We start from the raw sequence: 21,668 nt of genomic DNA on the forward strand, positions 1-21,668 counted from the left end.
AACCGTGTTTCGAGGCTGACTTTTCATTTTTTTAAGCTAAGTTCCTGAAGTTTGCTTTCTCCGCGCTAAAGCGTGGTCATTTAAATTAAATAGCGTAACTTGCTTTATTCTAAAAATAGGACCTACTTCCAGAATTAAAGTTCCTTATCTACGCACTGTTTGGCAAAGTTTAATCCTCTTTTGCGAATCGCTTTACTAATAAAAGGTTTCTCCGAGCATGCAGATGACGAAAGTTTTCCTTTGTTAATATTATATGACGTGTTTCACAGTTGCTTGTTTATTCAAACTATTTACAGCAGAGGTTGTTAGTTTTCAATCACCGATTACGGTTAATTAGTTTAGAAACAGCTGAATTGACTGGTAAAATTTCATTTGTATTTATACAAAATTTTGGTGCAACGGGAAAGGCCGAATACAAAATTTTTTTTTATTTAAGACTCGATAATTGAAAAAATTTGTTCGTTACAACACTGTGGTATGAGTGCTAGAATACATGCAAACTCACAGGTAAATGTAAATAAATCACTGGAAGTCAACTCGGTTGTTTTTACATTGAGATGTGGAAACAGCGACCGATGTAAATATTTGTCGCGAATATTTGTGGAAATATTTAGTCAATTTTTCATCAAAATCGACTTTATTTATTTTCATAAAAGTTTCTTGAATCGTGCAGCACGCTGGTCGTAATGAATAAAGGGTGTTCGGCCACCCCTGGGAAATATTTTAATGGGAGATTCTAGGCGCCAAAATAAGACGAAAATCAAGAATATCCATTTCTTGATTGAGGCTTCGTTAAAAAGTTATTAACAAATTAAATTAAAAAATTTCAAATTATACTACAAAAATTATATTTAGTTACAGGGGTCAATTACAAGCATTTTTGGTGAATAGACATACCCCTGAAATCCTACCCACTTTCGAGAAAAAAAATTCGAGGTGTGAAATTTTTCGATAAAATTAAAAAAATTCAAATCGTTCTGGAAAAATTATTTTCTGTTGCGGGGGTTAATTACAATAATTTTTGGTGAATAGACCTACCCTCGAAATCCTACCCACTTTCTAGAAAAAAATTTAGAACTGGCAGAACTTTAAACGTTAATAACTTTTTAACGAAGCGTCAATCAACAAATTAGTATTCTTGATTTTCGTCTTATTTTGGCCTCTAGATCACCCATTAAAATTTTTCCCAGGGGTGGCCGAACACCCTGTATATGGTTCCATTAAAAAAAAATAAAGGCGAGAAACCTTTCCGAGTAATAATCCGACACAAAATTCCAGTTCGATACTAACTTCTTTCTCCTCGTCAAGTAGCTGTGTTATGTACCTTAATTGATTTGAGAAATACAGTGCACGTATCTGAAATAGTATGTAAATTTGATATTCTCGCGGGTTTTATTCGCAACAGTGTTTCCATTTGTTGCGAGGGTGCACTTAAGGACCAAGCAATATCAGCTGGTCGTTCAAGGCCACCTTCTCGACTACGAATTACATCAGTTACACTTTTAAGGCGAGATTACCGACCTTCCGAGTTTGGTTGCCTTCATTCCAGCTGTAGTCAGAGCCTTGGATTCTACCGAACTCGATTGTTGCTTATTGAATCTCGCAATTTCAGATTATACCTTGAATAATTCAATTATCTTATCTTCTTGTACTCAATTACTATATTTAATTTATTTAATTTTATCGGTAAAACTTCGAGGCTATTTTGTGAGATTCACGAATAATGTTCTTGTAAACAATCGAACACGGATCATGCAATTCTTAAAGTATTATTAACAAAAAGTCGCATTGAATCAATTGTTTCTTGATATCAATGTAATCGTTAAATGTTTGAAATACCTCGCTACAAGTGTTCGTGACGTTAAGGATTAGGTAGCAACGGAAAGGAATGTTTCCGTCCCAGGAAGTTCTCCTATCAGTCAAGTAGATTCTTTTGTTCGCTTTAGTATAGTGAAATAAAGGTCAATGCTGTCTCTGTATCATTATCTTTACAAGAGTCCTTCTGTTATAATAATGTTCTGGAGCACTGTTTTTCAAACTCTATCGTTTCGCGTATTTTTCGTAATAGTGAACAACTTTTGATAGTAAAATTAAATTATTACTTTCGTTTTTAAATTTTAAAACGGTCAAAAAATATATATTTATATTCCGAACATATTAAATCAATACGAATGGTCCCCTTGGAGTTTATCAATCACCAGTTAATAATAAACTTCTTTTTTAACGTGAAGCTATCTTAATGCACGCGAAAAATCCAATAACATTTGAAATCTGTAGCACAAACGGAACGGTAACAAACAATTTTCATCTTTTTTCGTCAAATAAAAACAACGATTGATCCATTCATAGAACGAATACCAAATATTTTCGTTTCAGTTTTTAGTTGTTCCGAATTCTCAAATGTTTTAGTTTCCGGGGGTTTCCCCCGTTATTTTTATTCTTGACGGGCGAGTTTACAGTGATAAATTACTATGGGAATTTTTTTTCGATCCACTTAATATTTTCTTCCATTTTTATTAAAGAATTCTGGAACCCACACCAATCTATTTTCAGATCCCTGGAGATTCAATAATTCACAGTTTGAGAAACAATGCTTCGAAGCAGTCATGCTTAATATATTTTCCCACGGGAAAAGAATTGCCGATCTACGTTCAATTTTAACATAAAATACAGTAAACAAACAAATTTAAAAAGACTATAAAAGATTATAAAAATTGAATTTCTTGTGCTAAAATATTTCCTGTACTAAACGTTTTTATCATTAATGACACGTGTATATTCGATTGAGAATTCGAATGAATTCATGAGTCACATGATCGGTGGAAGCAGAGATAATAATTCGAAAAGTATACAATAGATTTCGATGACTGCGTTTCTTCTAAATGTTATCTGGTGAATCATAAACGAGTTTAAGAAACTTTATCGTCGAATTGGCATTTCGCAGAAGGTTTTCGTTCGTATGTTGTTGAGCAGTGGTTGATGCAAAATTTATGTGTTTGATCGAGGAAGAGAGTTCCTCTTCTCCGTAGTGTAAATCGTAAAATTACCCTCGCCGGAAGTCCCAATTAGGGACCCGTGGCCGATGTTGCTATGTAGGTGATAGTTACTTGCAAGTGCACCACCATCTATCTGAAACCAAGAGCGAACGATAAATGAGAGAAAACGTAGAAATTGTTCTTAGACTTTCTCGCGTTTAAGAAATTCGGATTTCTGGGTTTCTTCGATCTTGTAGCGTCGCGTCTAAATCATTTAATAATAGAAACGCAGTATGGAATTTTATCTTCGCGGTAAAATTTTGCGGAAGTACATTGGATTACGTTATCTGTAATTGCATTGGCTAAGTACATAAGTTCCGGAACACTCTTGTAGATTTAGTGGATCTGTAACATGTTACGACATCGACAAATATTACTAACGTGGGCGTGGTTTGCTTTTATCAATGCCGTTAAACAAATTTGTCAGAAATTCTTTGGAAAAGATTCTTGGAATATTGTCGTTTGATTCAGAATATTTGTTTCAAAGTGGAATTGGAGTCCCAAAAGCACGTTTTGATTAAATTTAACACGCGATATGGAGCGTATATAGTTTATTTAAGAAAATTTGTGGTTACAGCGGGCTGGTAACCAGGAGATTGATTCAATATTCGTACTGTGGTTGTTCGTAAACCAAGTTTACAACGTATATTGAGTAGTGAATTTAGTTTGTCGCCTTCAATCTCGGATTTCTGATGCAATTAACTCGGTAATAGACTGTGGTTGTTTTACTTGTAGTGGCAATTTTCGTCTGTTATCACTCTGACATAGCGACGGAGTGCGACAACTATAATGAATTTAGAAATTAGTCGAGATATTATTGCAACAAGCACAGTTCATTGGAGAAATTACGTTATATCCAATGATTTCGTGATATTATTTCTCAAATTATATTAGGGTTCATTCAACGATGCCGTGCTGGACAAACAAGAGATAATAATGTTAGAACATGTATGCAGTGCATGGCAATATTAGCGCGAGTTAGCGTCAAAGGTGATTTAAAAAATATCGACCGAGATATTTTAACCACGAAGATGAGCCTGAAGACGGAACGGGGCTGGATCCGCCGAACAAAGCTTAATTGCAGCAATGGGAAAATTAGCCGAACAATCAAATTAAATTTCATTTCACGGTTCACCGTCGCCCGGAAAAGATAGGGAAAAGTAGCAAATGTCGCCAACTTTATTACGCAACAGACAGTACTGTTTTATAAGGATTGCTCGAGGTCGCGCTGCGAAAGACACCATGTAGAAATTGTAAGACTTCCATTGAGAAATAATAGACCATCCACCACTTTCAGTGGACATTGTTCCGTCAGATTTCCATCTTTTACGAGGTTCGTGGAATTGCTTAAAAGAAAAATTAACGAGAATATGAAATTAATACGAGCTGTAGACACAGCGATTTAACGTACAATGCATACTCGAGAGTCGAGGAAAACGTCGCTGGATGGAATTTAGATTTAGTGCTCGGAATTTTTGCAAATGGTTATTTCACTGCTGGGCAGGATTTAATACTACGTTCACTAACGACTGAATCATTACTACTCTGAATAGTTTCTTGCAGTATGCACGTTCGCAAATAGTTCTTTTAGCCAAAATTTTATAGATTATCGTACGATAAATCGATACGTGTCCCTTGCAGGTCTAAAATATCGTTAATAATTATAGTAGATCCCGATGATTGCACGAGTTCGTTGTACCACGTTAACAAGTGGAAGAGACGGTCACTTAGCGACGAGTAAAATTGGACGTGGAAGGAACACGTAGTAGTAACTATAGTCTGTGGTGGATGCATGTGTAAGCGAGGCTTCCTCTTGTTGGATTAGTTAACGTCGAATCGCTTATACCGCGATACTCGCTGAAAATTTAGGGTGTCGTCTTCGTGCAATTATGGAGGTTATAGTCATTGTTCCGCGATATAGTCAGAGATGGAAAAGGTCTTTTGTAAGCCGTGGTTTATGGTACGGGACCACCAGGAACGCGCTTTAGGAGAAATACCTGCAAACAATATGCATACCGTAACCAAATAATTAAGCAAGGGATCGACGGCCATAGAAGTTGCAGCATTGTTTCAGAGAAGTACGGATATCCAGAGCATTGTATTCAATTAATCGTAATTAATAATTTAACTCTTTCTTCGTCGATTTACTACGGAGGAAACAATCATCTATTGTACATATTTTTACCAGAAGGAATGTTTTGTAAACGCTCGGAATTGGAACATTCGACTCGCTGCATCCTGATTATTTTGTGGGTCATTAAAGAGACGATGAAAGTTGAATGGGAATAAAAGCGAATAATATAGAACGCGTTGCGATTTTAAGAAGTGACGGGGATCGCTTGTACGACGTTGTCAGCATTTTTGCACATATTTCTCCAGTCACGAACGATTTCACAATGAAAATAGTTTAGAAACAGCGAAGAAGAATATTCCGTAGAACTCGGTGTACGTAAGGTCAGTGCTTTCCTGCGGATTCTAGATCCGATAGACACGGCCATGAACACTGTTCTCTCTACAGCGGACGGATTCGCGACGGAAATGTGACGAAACGGTCGTTATTCATTTATTGCAACACTTTTATCTCGTTAGACTTGTTTCTTTCGCGTGTTTACTGCCTCAGCATCCTATAGACGGGGAGATGAAAGTGTAACCGCGGTGTATCGTTCTCTTTCGCGAAGCACAACCGTTCAGACCGTTCCTATATTAGGCGTTGGATTCAAAACTGTGTACTCCGTTTCTTTGAAACCTGGAACAGTATCCCATCGAAGTATTTTTTACAATTGGTTAACGGTTACGAAAATATCCTAACAATTCGTGCCAGGGATTCCAACGAAGAGTTTGCAGTAAGTTTGTAATCGTATCGATTCAGATTTGAATATCATTGTATGATTCCAACGATCACGATTATAGTCCGACTTACATAACTTGCTCGTCGAAGCGTTTGATTAGAGGCGTTGAAACACTTTTTTGACCCGAGTGCGCGCTATGACGATTACTATGCAATAGGCTCACCTCGATTTCATTCCTAAGATACTGGGCGAAAACAGGTTCTTGGAATTTAGATCATCGAAGCCATAGAGCTGCTTAGCTGGTTTTTATGCTTGAGAATATGCAGAGAAGTATTTTGGTATGTTTCCACTATCACAATGAATTACATAACTCCTTGCATATTAGATATCACGAGTCTGATATCTGGGTTGAGTATCACGATGTGTATACTGGGTGGTTTGCTTATACAGAAACACCTAGGTATATTATTTTTATATTGTGATATAAATTATCTGTCCTTAACAATGTTCAGGCCAGGGGATGGTGTTGACCAATTAAAAAAAATTATTATTCAATTAAATACCTAAGTATATCATTTTTATATAATCAAATATCAAATTCTTTTCCCATTTGAATAGTTTTTTTTTGCTATAACCAATTAATAATATTCAAACCAGAGAACGACACTGACCAATTTAAGAAAATGGTCACTTAAAAACAGTATTTATCTTTTACACCCGATTTTTTCGACGCCGTTTGTTTCTTTTAATATCGTTTTGCAAATTACTATCGTATCGAGAAATGCTGCAGCTCAGTGTAGGACAAAATTACTTTGAGTCGTGTATTTTTTTAAATAAGATATCGTGCCGGAACGTAATACATATTTATCAACGCCGTCTTCGTTTCCTTAGTCCAGCGTCTCGAAGTAGCCGAAGAGATCGCCTTTGTCCGTGATGTTTATGTAGCAAGATGAACTTTAGTAAGAATTTGAGGTTAGGGGCATGAAAGGATCCCGGGGAATTCGGAATTCCCGAATCAAGGGGATCTTATCTCGGAGGTATTCCATGTTCGGAGGATATAGGTGGTCGCCCCGAAACTTTCTGTTCAGCATTCTTGGCACAACCCCCGTTATTCGGGTTGGCTTAAGGAGCAAGAGGGTTTACCTCAGGATACGCAAACGCGTGCGATAGTTCTCCGCGCGTGTAACGTCTTTTTGAGATTTCGAGGCTGTTCCTTCCATCTATTTGCGTTGGACGTACAAGCTCCTTAATTCCGCCGGAAGAGCGACGTTTCTTGCGTTTCCGGTTGCTTCCATCGCCTGGCGGGGAATTAACTGAAAAAAGCAGAAGATGGAAGATAACAGCGACAAAGTCTCAAAGTCGCGCTTCCGGTTCGCAAAGCTTTCGTTATCGCGTCGATGGACGATCGGCCAGCTGAGAAGTTTGAGATCATCCCGAGGGAAAAGGCGATTGGAAAGCTCTTGGAAGCAAGCCAGATTCTTACTTCGTAGCTGGTTCGACGCCGAGACACGCGAAGTTAACCGTATACCGTTGATCGACGTCTGATTTATCTTCGGTTTAAAGCCGAGTATAGGTTTCCGTGAAAATACGTTACCGTTTTTGTTTTTCGCTGCTCCTTTATTACAGGTGTTACGTTTACGTTCGGTTATCCACCATTCGAAGCTTTATCGTTCCGTGGCCGCGGATAAAACTTGCGTATCACGGACGAAACTTTCCTCGTTTAGATATAATTCGTAATGCGTTCGCCATTAGTCACAATATTATCTGGTACGCGAAGTCTTTAACCGGAGAATGCAAGAAAGTTCCGAGCGACACGGATTCGCTAAAGTTTTCGCAATGAAAAATTCCTCCGTCGACGCAAAGGAATCTCTACGCGCGATAAAGTCGCCAATTAACGTTTCAGAATTTTTATATCAGATTCGTAATCAGCGGGCCAAGGAACTCTCGACGTGCCTATTTTCCACGTAAATCTAAAAACTCTCAATTTTGGCCAGATTTTCGAGATTCCGTTTCTTCGCAACGACAATTCTATGCAACTTCACGTATCGTCACGCGACGCGTTATTTATAATTTTATATACTATTATTTTATCGGCAAGACGCGAAGTGAAATATAGAGCAAGTGAAAACCCGATAACGGGAATGAGAAATGCTTCCGTTCTTCGTAGTTGCGTGCTCTGTATCGTGCACGAATACACGTTTACCCATGCATGCGCATCGACGCCTCCTTATGCGATTACTCTCTCTTTAGACGTTGATATAATTGCATGCATAAGTACTTGCATCACGTGCATTCGAAGGCCCGTTCCACGAAGCTGCGTCTTAAGATGACATTCACCATTTATTTCGTTATTTCGCTTGCTCATGGTTTGTGTTTGTATCAAGCATAATGGATGCAACGAATCGACAGGTAATAACATTCGTTACACGAGTTTCAGTTATTAGAATTTATTAGTTATCAACCTTTCTTCGAGCTGATCGTAGTTCGTAATCAAGGTGATTCGAGTCTGAATTACGAGAGACTTGCGAATGAACTTTGAGACATCGTTACACGATCTCGAGTTGTTTTCGTTTCATAACATCTCTTTTTACAGAAATTAAGGCTTATTACATGTTAACGAGACAAAATAATCGCTAGTTTTATGATAATTTGAATACCACTTATGAACGATTACGAACTGTGATTAGAATTGGAGAACATGAGAAACGCAACTTGTAAAATTATCCTGGGTCCAATTGGCCAAATCTTTTAGAAGTCTATATCACTAGAAAGGATGTGATAATTATTTTTTTACGATAGCTCAATGCTCGTAACAGATTTCATAGAAGAACTAGGTACAGTATCGTTGCTCCGTTGTGGAACTATCATGTCTGTGGAAAAGTTCTGTTGTTCTTTTCATTCGTTATTCACGCTGTTGTCACATGAATAAGAAATCTGATCGATGTATGACAGAACGTTTGTTCTTATCTAGAACTGTCTACAACTTTCTACCTAGTTACTCTATCCATGTTATTTAGAACTGAATATTTATTCGCGAATTATAAAATAAATAACAAGTTGTTTCGTAGCTGTCGTGCAATCAGATTATATTTTACTCAACACTATTAGGTACACGTACGGTTTACGATATTTTAAGTGCACTTAGTCAACGAACAAATTAACTCTATGATATTTCCTAAGTGTTTCGTCTCGTACGAATTACACTTGTTAAAGCGTCAAAACTGTCCTACGGATTTAATAATTTCAGTTTATTTGCATTATCCGAGCAAAGAAAAATCTATAAATATTTCCGTGTCTCGTGTTTAATTGCGAAGCAGTAAAGATTCGATAATTGCACGGTGAAAGAAGCGTAGGATTTTTCACGTAGGCATCAAAACGAAATCAAGAACAGTATCGCGTAAAGGGAACGGAAAGCCATTTAACAGCTCGTTCTATACGCGAACAAATTGCTGTGACTCATTCGGTAATAAATTTTAATGACCGCCATTGAGCGAGTCGTATCGTAATTATCCGAGAGTACTTGGAATTTCCTTCTTACATCGGGGCGATTACACCAAGCGCGACTTTCCTACTGATTCAACGATAACATCGCAGTACAGAGTCCGGTAATTCCCTCTACTATTAATATGATGACGCACTGGAATTTATTTATAAATCAATATTGAATTTAAAACGTTGCGTAAATTGTTCAAAAATTTTGTTGGAGCAACGTGAATTGAATTTACGTTAGAAATATAAGTTATTCGTGCTGTCATAAGGGTATATTCACAGTCTACAATTTTTAAAAATTCCATTCAATGTCGATTTAGATGAATAGCACAGATAATATTCTATAGGTATTAAATAACGTAGTTCTTACAATTCTTTCGAGTATAAGAAAGGTTGACGTTACTATAATTTAAGTATTAATGATTTATACACAAATTAAGAAATAAAAAACTATATTACAATCGATTACCTGCAATATAAAGTTTTTTATTTTGCAATATTTATAAAAAAGTGTCGTTTACGTAGGAATAATCGATTTATTTACTGACCTTTATGAGCCACCTTAAAATGTTAGGTATGACAAAAATAACACTGCTGGCAATTTTGAAACACGAATAACCACACGAATAGTAAGTATATAAGGACTATCAGAATTATAGTGATTGGATTCAATTAAAATAATAGGAATACGTTTTTGTCGCGTTAAAATTATATATGAAAAATAGTAATGAAATATTCAGTTAAAAAAAAAAGGAAGAAAAATGTATAATGTAAAAAAGAAAAGGTAAATATGCAATACAGAATAATGGCGAGTTACAGCTATACGCTGTTATTAATTTAACCTCGAACAGCATCTGAAACATTAGTGCGTCGATTCTGTTGCCAATTCGAGCGATGCTGGTCTATTAATTTCTTCAGGGACGAATTATTTTATTCGAAACGAACAAAGATTCAAACTGTCGTCGACATTTGACATCTGCCAATCTCGCGACGACACGGTCATTTTTTATCATCGGGTTATTCAATTATGAGCATTCATTCGCAATCTTAATCGTTACTTTTATATTGCAAAATTTTTAATCACTTAAGAACTGAATGTGCATACTGTTACGAATATTTTTCACTGTGTTTTCGTAGCCTTTTCTTTCAGTTTAGAACGCTAATGTCTAGATTAGATAGCTACCCTCTAGCTACAGCTGGACGCACGTAGTTCTTATTGCAAGTTAATCGAGTTCGTTTTAGTATACACAATTTAACTCAAGGAGTAAGGCATAACAGAATCCTGAAAGATTCGTGAAGTTAGTTAACGAGATGTTAATGAAGTAGTACGAAAATCTAAGATTGTAGTAAAAATGGAGCTAATCGGTTTGCGATCTAAGTAGGTCGAGTGTCCTTTGCTCCGACATTATACGATAGTCATCTCGTAGATTTAATGGTCAGGGGATAACGCCCAAAAGTTCTTCACCTGTTCGTAAACTATCCGGGTGATGTGAATCCTATCTATCTCGTAATCGAAATCCATGCCAGCGGCGCTCGCCTCCCTTACAAGAGATCTTTTGTTCTCGACTTAAATCCTTGAGTGTAACCGAGAAATCCCTTGCTTCTGAGCTTCCCACGAGGACCAGACCCGAGGGAGATGTTACGAACCCTTTACGTACAGTCGGCGGAAAAGATATAGCGAAGTTGTAAATTAAGCGAGGCGCGAAGAAGGGCGCTCGTAAGTGGATAGAACAAGCAGAAGCCAGGCCGCACGATTAAACGGGAAAAGATCAGTTCGCTTTTTTTTATGTTTTGTTAACCATAACGGCAGCTGCAATCGGAAGGCTTTGAGATTTTATTGGTTCGACGGTGAAGTAATTTCACGATTCAAGTTAGAAATATCCACGATGGTCAAAAATATGGAATATAAATGTAAACGAGGCCTAACGATCTGCATAATTTTAATGAAAAAACTAACGAAGTCAAATAGGCAAATATAAAACTGTTTTCGGCAAAATATATTGCGATTAAAGAAAGCAATTTAACGTCTCGTTTCACAAATGGTAGTCAGTAATCTGTATGATTAATGGATCTATATATAATATACAGGGAGTTCGGCTACCCCTGGGAAAAATTTTAATGGGAGATTCTAGAGGCCAAAATAAGACGAAAATCAAGAATACCAATTTGTTGATTGAGGCTTCGTTAATAAGTTATTAAAAAATTTCAAATCGCTCTGGAAAAATTATTTTTGGTCACGGGGGTCAATTACAATCATTTTTGGTGAATACACATACCCCTGAAATCCTACGTACTTTCGAGAAAAAAATTCTTTACCGAAAATATACTGTGTGGCCGAACATGTTTCTATAACTTTCTAACGAAGCCTCAATCAACAAATTAATATCTTTGATTTTCGTCTTATTTTGGCCTCTAGAATCTCCCATTAAAATTTTTGCAGAAAAATGGACTACGGTAAATGAAAATGTTTCTGAAAAAGGAAGCAAGTTTTCTTTGCATTTTAAAGGTCGAACTTACCCGGCGAATTCGATAGCCACTTCAGTATGTATTCCCAAAGAGTTCACTGTACCGTTTTATCCGACTATATAGAGTGATTTAAAGAATTGGGACGGGCTTAGTTCCTTTGCAACGTACTTGTAGTGGAAACAGTCGAGTGGCTCAACGAATTCTATATTTCTATGATATGAACTTGATGGTGGCGATGTAATATCTATTAAAACGAAAGCATTACTCTCTTGCTCTTTATACTAGAACTACCAAACCAGTCAAAATGACCCATTCGTAATTTCTAATAAAACCTGTAAAAAATTTACTCGTGTGAATTTTTGGAAATTTATCGTAATTTTCTATAAGAGAATGAATAAATACTTATTTCCATTGCATTATACATTTCTTCACGCACCTATCGTTTCAATTTCCTTGATACAAATAAACACACTATAATTGTCGGTAGTTCTAGTGTTAATGAAAATTTGATAACAGAAATCTGAAACATATATTATTCTAATTTTACTGCAAAGAACGTTTCATCACCTCTGTATATCGTATATTATGCAAGGTTGAATTTATTTTTTATCGACCACAATATTGCAACAAAAGAAATTTCGATTCAAGATATTTTTTTTTAATACTATTTTACCTACTAGAACAGATATTTTGGGTATGGATAATTTTAAACAACACCCAGTATCACGTTTGTATGTTATTAAAATGTTCAAGTGCTCGGAAGGCGAAGAATCTAATAATAGCTCGTTTTATGAATTGCATTCTGCAGCGTTCGCAAGGTAATTCACGAAACCACGTGTTACTGGGAATATAGACTCCTTGAATAGTCATTATCTCGATCCGAAGCGTTACTGTGCTCGTGAAAGGCGAGGAAACACGTTGTCGAGGAAGCTGATCAGAACAAGTTAATTTTCCGCGTCCATATGGCGATTGCTACACACACCACGGTCGATATCAACCTTGTATAAGCAGTCGAAGGTGCGCTGGCGGTGTCGTGGACATAGTCACAGGGGCATTGTAAATTTCCGGTACGTGCTGTATAGGCGGAACGAGAGCCCCGTTTCCTGTTCCTCTTTGCTTGTTTTGTCCGCGAAGACGTATTGGTCGCGCGAAATAATAGCGGTAGATTAAACTTCTCTTACAGCAACTTGCACTTAATTTCAGAGCCTTTTTTTTTTCTTTCTCTGCATCCTTAAACGACCATACACGTTACGATTTCTCCGACGAGAAATGGAACGACAAGTTCCAACGACAGTCGTATCGAGTTTCCGCAGTAAAGTGTATGAAATTAAATAAAGATTAATTTTCTTCTGAAAAAATAAAGCTTTAGGTCATATTGTACCGAAGTGATAGATTCGACTAAAAGCGTATCAATGAACTGAAATATTAGTTAAATTGAGAAAAATGAACGAGAGTTCTGAAACTTGTCGATATTGTTTGCCAATTTTATAAAATCAGTTTCAAAGTTGCCGGTGTCAATTTGAAGTGTCGGTTGTAAATGGTTATCGATCATTGGCGAACGGAATATGTTTTTAATTGTCATTCGTACGCGAAAATGTTTCTCCGCAAATAAAGGGGCTCGGTTGATGGTGTATTTCAATTCATTAATTGATATATTTGAACGAAGATTGGTTAAAATGTCCGTTATTGGACGAACGGAGAAGAACCAAGTAACAAATGTATTTAGTAACTTCTATACCCAGACGATTGACAAATAAACAAAGTTGTGAAAAATTGAATTAACGCCCTCTATATAATCGTTAAGAATGTTGTATTTACTTTTGCTGTTCTAAATTGATTGACTTTATTTCGTGACTATATGAATGGCGTTATACGAGAAATATTATGAAAGGCTCGCGTATGTCACAATTTTCGTTCGAACGATCGTATCGAGGAAAATCGTACGATATCTCGTACGAAAAATTGTAATGTGTATGGCCCCTATAATTCTCCTCTTTTGCTCTCAGTATCTCTCGGACTCTCTCTCTATTTCTATTTGACACTCTCGGCTCCCTTTTCTCATTGACGATCTCTCTGTTTCTTTCCAACCCTCTGGCCCTGTTCCTCCGTCCTTCTCGCCCCCGTTTCCTTCCATTCCGTATCCCCAGCTTCCTTGCTCCCATTATTCACTTTCTATCTCATCCTCTTTCTTTCGGCGATGCAGTGCCACGATAAATTGGCCCCTCCTTTTTCTTCTCTCTCTACGCTCAAGTCGTTCGCCGGAACCGAAATCTAACCGCCCTTATTACGGAGTCCGTTATAACTTGCATTTTCGTTAATGTTTCTGACAAAGGAGGCGGCTGTGCGAAAGCTGACAAAAGTCGGGGAGAATTTAAAAGGGGCCGAAATTAATGTGGGAAGTTTTGTGTACGAGATAAATGTCGTCTCTCGGGTGTCCTGACGTCGCATGAATATTATTCTGAAAATGTCCAACTCGTTAATCTTAAGTACGTAAAATAGACGCGGGAACGGCGTTGTCGAAAAATATTGTACTAAAATATCCTTTCCCGAAGTAACGTGTAAAACGACGAAACAGAAACTGCATTTCGAAGGGAATATTTATTTGTATTTAGAATATATTTCATACGGAGATTTTACTTTTTCGAACACGAATCTCGTGTGATTTTGTAGAAATTGCAGAAATAATACGTTGGAGTGCTACGTGTTCATAAATTCCAGTAACAACTTTATCAAACGTTATAGGTTTTTTCACTACCGTACTCCCCCGCCAGGATATAAAGGATACGTAGGAAATAACTTTAACGAATATGGAGAGAGTGTAGCGAAAAATAGGGGAATCTACATTAATTAACGTAGCGATTATTACAATAATGATTATTTCTTTGCTAACTATCGATGAAAAATTCTATTTATAGCGAATTTAACTCTCCTGTACACTGTTAATTTGTACAAAGTTACTTGTATCGTCCGATGTGGCCTGTTAATATCATGGATAATTCCTACTATGTTATAGAGAGAAACCCTGTTGTATGATGCTCTAGAGATACCTGTGTTAAAGGGCTGCGAAAAGTCGAGCTTAGGCGGATCCCAAAACCCCAATACAACTTTTTTCGAGTTCCAAAACAGTCCAACACGGTATAGAAACCCGATTCTCAATCTGGGTTTACTTACAGGTTTGAAAATTCGGGGTATTTGTATGCAGGATGAAACATCCCCTTAATGAAAACGAATGTTTAATGCAATCAGTTGGATTGAACTTTGCAAATGAAATTTTATATTATGTACATAGTTTATAAGAAATTACTTTTTGATACGTAATCCCATTTGGTATTTTCGTTCTGTAATTGTCCATTACTTTGTCCATGAACAAACGATATCTAAATTACGAAACTCTAACCGTGCGAGAGACTTAAACTTTTATATTCATTTTGTTTGAAAATGTTCGTTCTTTTTTAGAAGCTTGAGGAAGCTTTTATTATGCTTACAAAGAGGAATTTTCTGATAATTCCACTCGAACTCCCGCGAAACAGTGCTATGGAAACACTATGCTTTAGTTGGGTTGTTCACGTTTGTTAAGTTACGTTATATTGAATCCTCGTTCCCAATGTATGGTATTATACGAGGGTTTCCCGTATACGTCATCAGTTATTGATTTACTTGTAAGAAAGAATAATGGACGAAAACATGGAACCCGACGTATCACTATTTCAGAATTCATAGTCGAATTAGAACTCAAATTTCAGTATACGTCTTGGATTTCTAATTTTCTAGCTATCTTGACTTGTTTCTGACTCGTTAAAGTTCTTTTAATTGCCTGGAAACTGTCAGCTAGCATCAAGTTAGCAATAATACTAAGATTCCATGCTCGTTTAGTTCAAACTACGCATTTGATAGCCTTTTATCGATATCAACTTATAATTAACTGTGCCCAAAACCAAGCGAGAATTAAAGGAATAGCAAATAAATCAACGATACGTATATCTTCCCTGCGGGTATGGAAAAATAATTTCTCCTGGGACCCAAACTCGTACGTCTTTCGTCGATCGATGAAGTTAATTTAGAATTTTTCGTTAAATATATCTCATCGGTTTCGAACCGTTGCTGTGTCGCGGTAACGACAGAGAGATTCTTGATAGACTTTTAGAGAATGTTCGATGTTTAAAATGTCTATCGATCGAGGTTGGCCATATGCATGTTATCTATCACGAACAATTGCCAGAGCTTGTGTCCGTTTCATTTTCGAATCGAATATCCACTTGAATTGATCACACGATAAAATAATTGAACGTGAGTGGTGCTTATCGATACGTCGTATCGACAGCTGTTACTGCGTGACATAACTTTGCGAGTCGAATAAACGTTGATTTGTAATAAACGTGTAATGTTTGTCGCTTATGTACGCGATTAATTAATTAATGTTTGATGCGTATACGATCGCATCGATCGCCCGCAGCTGGGATCTACATCGAGTCGTCGACGAAAGTTTCTTTGACGGTGTTTTCATCGACGTCGATTTTGACAAACTTTATTTGTTCGAAAACATACCACATCTGCGTATCAATGTTTTCAATATAATTTATTGGAAGTTTCAAAGATGCATTTATTTTCTAATTATAACATAAAAGATAATTATACGGTTGCTTATTATTGAAAAAAGTGTCAATGGCCAATGGTGGATAGAAAAAATTGTTTTCGAAAGTGTAAATGCTATCTTTGGAACTATTCTTCTCTAAATTAAAATAATTCATTTGAAAATAGCATTCGATCGTTTGTCCTTTGGAGCAGAAGTCAAACGACTCAATATTTGCAAAGACTTTTACAGTCGTGCCTTATGTTTGCCTAGCAACTTCAAATACTAAGGTCCAATGGCAGCCGCTCGGACACGTGTCGGTTTATGTCGATACAGGCTCACCGTATGGGAGCTCGTCAAAATCTGTGGGGAGCAGCTGTGTCCTCCCCTTGTTGGAAGTCGTTACAAACACAGATCTTGGAAATTTGTAGGGGTTACACAGTGCCACGGTTCATTTAGAGTTGCCCGAGTATTCTAAATTGAAGGCAATTAAGACTCGCCTGAATCGATTTGAGCCTGTTCGAGCGTTCGTGTGGCTGGGTTACGTTTGACTTCGTTGCGTTCTGTTTGAGTGGTTTGATCTGCTCGAAATATTCGAGTACCCGGTATACTCGAACCGAACTAAACACGGGATTTTCACCGATAGTTCGAAGAGCTTTATTTTCATTCGATTCGAGTCGGTCTCATGATTATTACTATAATTATTGCAATACGCTGGCGTTCCACGTATCGTGATTCGACCCAGTTTCGAGATCCTTGGAGACTGTAACCTCGAGCTAACTTTCCTCGCGAGTATCAAATTTATCTCTTCAAAATAAGCGATTACTTCCTTCTGTGCTTTGCTTGATATTCAAACCAACGAAAATATATAGCGGACCTAAGTTAAACACAATATTCTGCATATTACGTTTACAAAGAATAATTTCTGTAGATTTTGCAAGTTTCGGTAAACTTTTACGCGGTGTATCATAGTTTGCGTGACGTTTAATATCGTATGAAATATATCGATGGTTCAGAATTCATTGCAGAACGCTAGTTTTGTTTCTTTACGATTAAACGTTCAATATCGGACAGTTATCTTTGTAAGAAAGATAGACGACATCGTTTGAACAGATCTATCATTGTCAGTACAGTATCGCTTGTGGGTAGACGCTAGATACTTTCCATGAGGTAGAGTCGACTTTGCCTTTTTATATCGAACTGGCGGAAATCGAAATATAAATTCCCTCTTCCAAGAAATCGTATGATTTACTTCGGTACTACTTCCAGTTTATTATTTATGGAGCAATTCTTGTTTCCACTGCGTTATTACGCCTATTTACGGAGAAGCATGAATTATCGAAATGTTGTTCGATTTCATAATAAAATTAAACGTCAGACGCGCCGTTATAATTAAATAACGAGTCGGATGAAACTTTATTTACGAAAACATTCTGTTTGTTTCGGTTGGATATCGCATGATCTTCTTCGGGAAAACTTAACATCTAAAATGTAAATTAAAAATTAAAGAAGGAAGGAAATAAATATGTGTAACTTACGGGGTTAGTGTGTTTGAAGAAGTTTGTAGTTAATAATCTAACGGGGAAAATAATGTTACGGCATTATCAGCCGGATATTCTGATAAGTGTAAACGAGAAATGTTATTTTCCAAGGAACGATTAAGCCTGGTCTATGGTAAAGCAAAAATTGCGATTCGTATCGCGGGAGTACCAAGGACCATAAACTTTGGGCTTACCCGCCACCCTGCGTTCGTTTTCTAGCTGTCCACGAGGCGACCGCGCGAGATAAAGCCAGAAAATATGCTCGGATTTAGAAATGTTTCCCATATACACGGATATAATGTACTTTCCGGCGATATTTGTCTAAATAAATAAATATAGAGGCTCATCGGCTCACGGATTATGTAACGCGTAATGACTGGGAACGCCATCGTTTTACTCGCGTTGTATCCAGAGTTGACCAAAACGTAATCTGATTCATGGTCGAAGATTACGATTAATATAAAATCATGCTGGTAATCATGATTATTCATTACGAAATAATTGCCAGACTTTGTAATAACAGAAAATACTCGACGGAAATACGAAGATTAATATTCCAGCATTTTATTGCCTGCTAATAAAGTCCGTTTTTAAGTCCAATTTTGTATAATAATCGGCCACCGTATGCACCAAAGCGGTTAGAAAAATGGACACAGAGTATTCTTGCGAAAACTATGTTGTGGGACTTTTGATAGACGAGTGCTTTGAAGTCTATCAAACAAAATTCAATTTCTAACTTGTTATTTGCTAAAGCCCCGGGTTATGACCTGATTACAAGCAACATTCCGCGAGAACTCTCGCATATAGTTGTAATGTTTCTGACTGTTGTATGCGGTAGTGTGTCGTGTCTGTCCTGTGGAAGTTCGCAGAAATAATTACAGTCCCTAAACCAAACAAACCATGGAAACAATGTAACTCCGTACGAATCTGCCAACCAATTTCCAGTAATATAGTATAAGCTCTTCGAAAAACTTCCAGAGTCGATCGACATGTAATTATCTTCCAATGTTGTACAACAAAAATTCAGAAAATTCTAAATAGATGATAGATAGCAAATGAAAAGCTTGTTGTGTTATTGGAATATCTTTTAAGTGTTCGTAGAAGACTTCCGTTTACCGATATATAAAATAGGTATTGTAGTCTAACCATACACCGTGGAAGATTGTCGTCCCAAATGTACTCAAAGATGAAGCCACTCTTGTCTGTATTATAAATTTCTTCCGATAGGGAATCCTGTGCCAATATCTCGAAGCGTGGGATGCGTTCCGAATGTTGTTATCTTGCTGTGCACAATTCTATGCACGGTCTTGAATTTCCAAATCCACTCTTTGCTTTGAATTCGGTTAGTTTCACCTGGTCCCTTTGCCTGGAAGGTCTATAATTTTAAATTCGTATCGCGAAGAATAGATCTTTCGTCACGAGTTTCCTCAAACTTCGCATATTCTGTGATAAATCTATGTTTACCTCCACTTGTTCCACGTTTCCCTACACTCGTCTCTCGCTTTTATAACTGATGCAAGGATGTAATATAACGTGTAACCTCGTGAAAATTTCTCTCTGCAATGATCAGCGGTGGCTTTATTTCTGCTTCTTTAAAATTCCACTGCTTTCCTTTATAACTGAAGTAGACTTTTCAACTTTCGTCGTCGGCAACACAGTTCAAAAGTGTCTTCTTTTGAAGATGAATATACTCCACAAGTTGTATTACTACTTGTTTCGAGTCACGGAACGTCTATTACAATTTGTTATTGCGGATTGTAAAGATCAAGTTAGCCATTAAATGAGAAAGTCTTTCCCGCAATTTTAACGCCAGTTGATTTTTACTGCTTCGTCTTACGAAAGAGTTCAGATACTTGAAAATAAAATACGTTTAACGTTACACTTAAGAGATAGAGGGCCGAAATATGCGAGCGGCTAACTGGAGATTTTAACACGGAATAGCTGTCCAACTTTAAACACGTTGCGCTCGCAGAAAAGTGGAATCGTAGGAAGTTAGATCTCCTTAAATCGTCCAACTTTTTCTCCTTTTTAAGATATGCAATTTAAAAGACAGATACGATCTGACCCAGTTGCGTGACTAATTACGATTAAAGCCATTCGCAAGTTCCAAAGGCGTCCGAGTAAATTCCAAATTAAATCTTTCACGCCGAAATCCTAATCGGTTGCAAATTCTTCGAGCTTCCGGGCGAATTTTAAGATCTTTTAAGGCCGTTAGTTTGATTATGCAAGGACGGAAACCTATAATCGACCGGTAATTCGGTAGCACAGATCTTCTCTGCTCAAACACTGCGTCCTTAAATGCTAAGCTCTATCCGAGAACGCTTGAAATGCAATCACAGGATTTTCAATTATCCAATTTTAGATAGTCGCATTGATCGAGCATAAGTGTCTCGCTTTAGATCGCGGGTCGTGAATGCTTCGAGTCGGTTTGATAACACAATCCCCTGATAAAGGTTACGTGACGCCTTTGTCCGAGTAATTATGGTTCATCTTCGCAACTCTTCTCGCCATCTTCGCAGAAGACGAGCCCCGCGCCAATTCGTAATCCTTGCCGTTACGCTTATAGCAACCTATAGTTTTCATCCGTCCCCGAGTTTGCATACAGACTTGCGCCAAGCTCGCAGCGAAACTAAAGCCGCGTTCTCACGCGTACTTAGCGCGAGCTTAATCCCTTGACACGTAGAAGATTTATGACGAATACAAATTGTTCGGGTAGACGCGCGTTACTTTTGAAATGTTAAATTTTTTTAAGCGCGAACACGCCTCTTTTATAAATATTCTGAATTTGAAATCTATTAAAATTAAAATTAAAATGTTCCACGGAACAATTGAGTTTTCAGCAGAGTACGAGATACGCAAGATAAAAATAAATACAAATTGCATGTGTAACTTTATGTGTACAACGATAAAGGCTCGCTGACACGATAGAGCGCGTTATAAAAAGATAGTAGGATATTTAGGCTTGAAGAGGTCTTTGAAACGTTTCTACAGATTTCTATCTCTAAAACCGGGATTATATGGACAGTAATTTTCGTTTTCAGGTGACAATGTTTTACACCGAATTCAATTATCGGAATTATTCCTCCCACTGTTTATTTGCATCTAGTGCAAGCAATTAAGCGACTAGTCCGTTGAGCGACCGCAGTTCGTTGCGATCCCCACTGCGAATCTAATTGAATTTCGCTCATTAATGAAAATGATAAGTGTTATCGTTTTTATCGCATCTTTATTACCAATGAATTACTAGAATTTTTCTGATGAAAATACGCTCAAATATCTTTTGAAACGTTTTTAGAGCCGTTTCGGAAATAACAGAGAACGTGGAATTAAAAATAGGTTGAACGAGGTCGTGTTTCGATTAATTTTCATCGCAAAAATCTGCACGATTCATCGACGATATTCGCGCGGATATAATGGAAAATAGAAAAAATTTTTACTATGTATATTCAGCCGGCGAGCGTGCTTAATCGATATATCCCATTAATTTTTTTTTTTTCGTCGTGTGGTACACGCAATGCTCGACCTCCGCTCAAAATAAAAATTGCTACGTAACCCGCTTTCGAAGTGATACGACGGTCCCGATTTTATCACTCGCGAGCAAGAATAACTATAACACTATGCAGTTAATTATCGAACCAAGGGATGCTCGTGTTAATCCACCCAAAGTTTGTAATTTAATATGATACAGCGAAATGGGTCTTGGAGTATTTAACATATCAAAATACTGAGTCGCTCGAGCGCGTGAGTTAATTTGGCGCTGTGTATTTGGCTATTACGT

The 21,668-nt window shown here is 37.2% G+C and overlaps 1 protein-coding gene across 2 annotated transcripts in view; it reads left to right on the top strand.

Moving 5' to 3' along the window:
* Nucleotides 1–21,668, top strand: part of LOC122401744 (disintegrin and metalloproteinase domain-containing protein 10) — a 159,375-nt gene that overhangs the window by 1,808 nt on the left and 135,899 nt on the right. The gene's annotated exons all lie outside the window — the stretch shown is intronic.

The sequence above is a fragment of the Colletes gigas genome, unplaced genomic scaffold, assembly GCF_013123115.1.
Source record: "Colletes gigas isolate AHSC1104 unplaced genomic scaffold, ASM1312311v1 Colletes_gigas_Sc00027, whole genome shotgun sequence".
Lineage (NCBI taxonomy): Eukaryota > Metazoa > Arthropoda > Insecta > Hymenoptera > Colletidae > Colletes > Colletes gigas.